The sequence below is a fragment of the Aulonocara stuartgranti genome (genome assembly GCF_965226115.1).
Source record: "Aulonocara stuartgranti genome assembly, chromosome: 20".
Lineage (NCBI taxonomy): Eukaryota > Metazoa > Chordata > Actinopteri > Cichliformes > Cichlidae > Aulonocara > Aulonocara stuartgranti.
In genome coordinates, this window is record NC_138956.1 from 2806760 (window position 1) to 2811789 (window position 5030).

Consider the following 5030-nt stretch of genomic DNA (forward strand, 5'->3'; position numbering starts at 1 on the left):
AGGGTGCGTTCACGTGTTTGTGGGTTCTAGGCTGTCAGTATACGTTACAGCTGACAGCCACACCTCATTTACAAACCAACTGCTTCCGACTGGTCAAAGTGTAAAACATTTTCTTTAAAAAGAAGGCCATTTTTGAAAGGTGCGAATGTCCCCTGAATGAAACCTGATTATTATCCATTCAGTGGTTTTGTAAAATTCATGTGGTGCTATAGTACTGTTACAAATTAATATATTGCCAAAACCACACTTGTTTTTAAGCTCACAATTTACTATAGTAAGGGTTGAAGCTAAAAGAAAATATGTTTGGAGAGTCAAAGGCTTAACATATACAAACATGATTAGAAAAGCCTCGTCAGTACCTACAATAACTTAAAAGTATTATAACCTTTTGGGTCACACCAGCCAGGCCGATTACAGGTTTTGTCTGTGTTCCATTGCTGCTCCCTTGTGGGCGACACAGAGTGTAACTCTGCAGGCCACTTTGGAGGTCTGTGCCTGTCAGAGATTTACAGTTAACAGTCAGGTGAATAAACAACACTGAGACACTCGAGATAGTTAACGTGCTGCACGGGTGAAATACTCAGAGAGCAATCACACCGAACTGCAGTATTCGTTTATTTTCATAGGTTACATCGTCAATATGCAAATATAATCACATTTCCTGTTATGCAGGTCCTGATGCTGTCTGTGTGTAAGCTGTGTGTGTCACGGAGTGTGTGTGCTACAAGTCAATTTCTAAGAATAAGATACAAGTCAACTTCTGCAGATATGTATTTCTGTACTGATCTCTTGCGGTAAAGGTCACAGAGTCAGCTTCTTGTTTCAACAGAAAACTGTCTGGTGAAATATGTGAACATAAGTATAACATAACATTTGAAGCATAATCAAATAAAACAGTAAAAACTCCTTAACAGTGCCTTTTTTTCTTTTACAGTTTTTCCCTCATTTGCTTTGGTGCATTTCTCACAGAATTGATCTCTGCACCACTACTAAGGCTCTTCTCAAAACAATTAGTGCAAACTGCAAAACATGGTGGATAACTTGCAAAAGTGAGTCAGTTGTTCAAAATAAGTAGTCAATGCTTCAAAAGCAAGTCCCTTAATCAAAACAGATAATATATCCATCAAAAGCAAGTACTTATATCAAAGTGTCAGGGCTGTCACAATTACAAGTCACTACACCAGCACCTTTGGTCACAAAATCAAATGGTTTGAACATGTTCTCATTGTGACGGATTTCTTTGTAGGTGCTTCCCAATGACATGTCAAGTCTGGACAGCATGCACGGCATGTTGAAAACCATAAATTGTAAAGAAAAATCAAGACAATTCATATGCACTCTTGATAATATTTAATTGAAACTGTTCACAGCATTGTGCAACTGGGGAAATACAGTAAATCAAACATTTTACAGCAAACATAAACTCACTTAGACAGTAAACCTTACTGCAGTAGTCATGAAACAAAAAACAAACAAACAAAAAAACCAGACACTGCTGCATATCAATCATTGATATTTAAACGCTCCCATCTGTCTGCCCACATATTTGCATCAACATCACAGCGAATGTCAGCTCTATCGATGCATCGGGGAAAGCATCTTCTGGAGTGTCGAATCCACCCTCTGCAGGACTCTGCTGTGATGTCATCACAAGCTGCATCCATAGCTGCTAGCAGGGTCATTTGGGTATGTGGATGCCTGTCATATACCTTCCACCTCCAGGAAGAGAAAAACTCCTCAATTGGATTTAGGAATGGAGTGTAAGGAGGAAGAAACTCCATAAGCATCCTGTCGTGTGCTGCAAACAACTGCCTGACTACAGCAGAGTGATGGAAGCTAACATTATCCCAAACCACTACATACATTGTCCGATTGTCACCAGGATCATCCCTTTCATTTTGTGGGATTAGGTCCCTATAAAGAGCGTCCAGAAAAGCCAACAGGTGTTGTGTATTGTATGCACCAATACGAGGAATATGGGTGTGAACGCCATTTTCTGAGATTGCTGCACACATTGTAATATTTCCTCCTCGTTGGCCTGGGACATCAATGGTGGCTCTTTCATCCACGCCGTCTGCCTTTTGCGAGATTGAATCCCGCTTCGTCAAGATATACAAACATGTGCAGGGGTTCCCTGGCCTCCAATTCCAGGATACGCTATCCAAAGGATGAGAATAAAAAAGTCTGTAATGGTGCATTTGGCACAACAGATTGTACAGTTTGAACTGTAAATAAGATTACAGTAACATGCATAAATGTAAGTGCAGTACATGGCCTAAACTTTTACAGTAAACAGAGGTACATATGCAAACATGTTTTACCTGTACATACTGGTGATGGCGCTTCTACACTCGATCACTGTTCCGTTCAAATGGTACTTTGTACAATTGCTTCATGGACATTTCATTCCGTCTGAGGACTCTGTCTATGGTGGAAATTGATATTGACTGAATATTTCCGAAGATGGTGTCATCTTCTACGACAGTTCTTTGTATTTCTCTCAGTCTCAAAGCGTTGTTTGCAGCCACCATTGCACAAATTCTTTCCTCTTGCTGCGGAGTCAAAAGTGGACCTCTTCCACCTCTTCTAGGTTGTCGGGCAGTCCTTTTTGAGATGCAGATGAAAAAACAAACATAAATAAGCGCAAACATGCTTACAGTAATTGTTACAGGACTATCATTCAAAACTCCTTTCTTTACAGCATTACTGTATTGTACCACAGCACACTATGCCACACCTGGGCCAAGTCTGCGCTTCAGTTACACTACGTCTATATGTAAAGATCTATAAGGTCATGTCCTAATGCAAGTCTCCTGTATGTCTATGAAAGTGCAGAGCAAATTAGTTTGTGCTGAATAACTACATTACAGTATGCTTGCCTGTTTTCCTGACGAAATGTCTGAATAATAGAACTTACAGTAGTTCTCCCAACATTTGGCTGCACCCTTCGACCAGCCTCGGCCATTGTGAGGCCATGGTTTATCACATGATCCACAAGTGTTGCCCTGATTTCGTCAGGGACGTGTCTATGTGGTTGGCCTCTTCTTACCCGGTTTTGTCCTCGTCCTCGTCCTCCACCAATCCTCACCCCTCTTCCACAAGGCTGACGTTCCATGTTTTGTAGATTCAGTATGCACCTCATGCCAATCCTGTCTGTTGGTTTACATTATATATATACACTTGTAGAGTAGGGGATACTGTAACGCGATTCACCTGTGACTGGGTAGAAGAGGCTTTTCATTGGTTGCAAGTAAGAGTAACACACACCAATTTTCATTAGTGTGAGATAAAGTTCACCTGAGAAAAGTAATTTATGGAGATTTTCATGGAAACTCCTTAAAAATAGGGTTTTCAAAATGGGTGTACAAATTGTTTGACAAGATGTTCAACAATTTTGAGTGCACTGACACAAGCAATGAAATGAAGACTATTAGTTGTAAGGACAATGACTATTCAGCCGGTACAAGTATAAATAATTGTGACATTCATGATAAAAGCAAGGAGATGGTGATGAATAGCAAGTCAAAAGTGACCATTCTTTAGATATTTGTACTTACTCAACTGCTTCGGACATGAAGCGAAATGAACATGAAACTGGCACAAGGTTGTGCCAAAACGACTACATGTTGTGGAGGTTGAACTAACTATTGTGCAAAGTTTAGTTCTGTTGTGAGAAATGCACCAAAGCAACTGAGAAAAACTGTAATTCCAGTTGTTAAAGATATTCTATTATCAAAGTACTCAGATGCAATGAAATATCACTCAGACACCTAGAGCAGTTTTAAACGTGCACGGGTGAGAGACTCAGGGAGAGACTCACACACCTCCTTGGTGCAGTCTGGCTTTATTTATACACATCATGAAGCATACAAAAAAGGAAATATCATCCTTATCTTGTCAAGAAAACAGGTGTGGTTTATCAAAAAACTTCGTGTTCTCTACAAGGTTGTTTCTTACTCGTGGGTGGCGGTTTCCTGCTAGTGTGAAGGCAAACAGTTTCCGTTGTAGAGTAGGGAGCCAGCAATTAAAATATGCAGCTGGTTGAGTACAGAACAGAAATATAAACACTCTTAGCTGATTATTATATGAATAATAAAACCTTCAAAAGCAAAAATACTCTGACACCAGTGCAGCTGTAGATTGAAAGGTCAGAGTACATCATACACCCTTGTTGGGTGTATGATGACAGGGAAATCTCAACATGGAATCTTGCAATGGCTGGGATGAATCTAAGTGGTGCAACCTTTGACCTTAACCTCTGTCTGGGTTGTCTGTAGTATCTGGAATAGTCACTGCCACACTTTCTACTTTCAGCAGGAGCTGGTTCTCTGGAGATTTCTAATCAGTTTCCTTGGGTTTATTTCTCACAGAAACGCTTTGGCTACTGCACCTGAATCTTGTTTGCTAGAAGGGAAAACATCCCAGCAAGCACCAAACACTACTTTTTAATCACCACATGGTAGCAGTTCAGATCACATAAAAAAGGGAAGCAAAATTAAACGCATTCAGGACAAGAGCCTATTGAAATAAGACAGGAAGTAACACATACTGAAACCCAGACTAAGACACGTAAACTTTACACGGGGACATTGGAATGAATAGACATGGAGACAAAAAGACACAGAGATCAGACAAACAGCATCAGGAGATGCTGAAGACTGAACACAAACGAGACGTAGTCAGACGGCACATGAAAAAGAAAACAGCCATGAAAACAAGCAAGAACCAAAAACTAGAAACATAATTAAGTAAAACAGTCTCTCAACAGCTAAACATAATCATCTCATAATTCCAAAGAATGAAAAAGTCCAAACAAAAACCTGAGGTCAAAGACCCAGGACCATGACACTTCCTATGTGTCAATTTAGCATAATGAGGGGAAAAAATGTGGGGCAGATATGGTTTGTCACTAGGGCCATACAGGACCTCACCTGTTATGTACACTCCTGCTGTTTTCCACACATTTCTCCTCTGGGTAACCTTGCTATGGGTAGTCTGTAAGTCAGTGTTTGGAGAGCGTGTGGTTTTGA

The 5030-nt window shown here is 40.3% G+C and overlaps 1 long non-coding RNA gene across 2 annotated transcripts; it reads right to left on the reverse strand.

Moving 5' to 3' along the window:
• Positions 1 to 1505: 1505 nt before the first annotated feature.
• On the reverse strand, positions 1506 to 4118 carry LOC309696603. 2 transcript variants are annotated; one of them, XR_014273555.1, is made up of 3 exons: positions 3558 to 4118; positions 2322 to 3153; positions 1506 to 2157 (listed from the first exon to the last, which is right to left on the reverse strand). It is a non-coding gene; the product is annotated as an uncharacterized lncRNA (long non-coding RNA). The 2 variants fall into 2 exon arrangements; XR_014273556.1 differs by having other exon boundaries at positions 2322 to 3219.
• Positions 4119 to 5030: the final 912 nt, after the last annotated feature.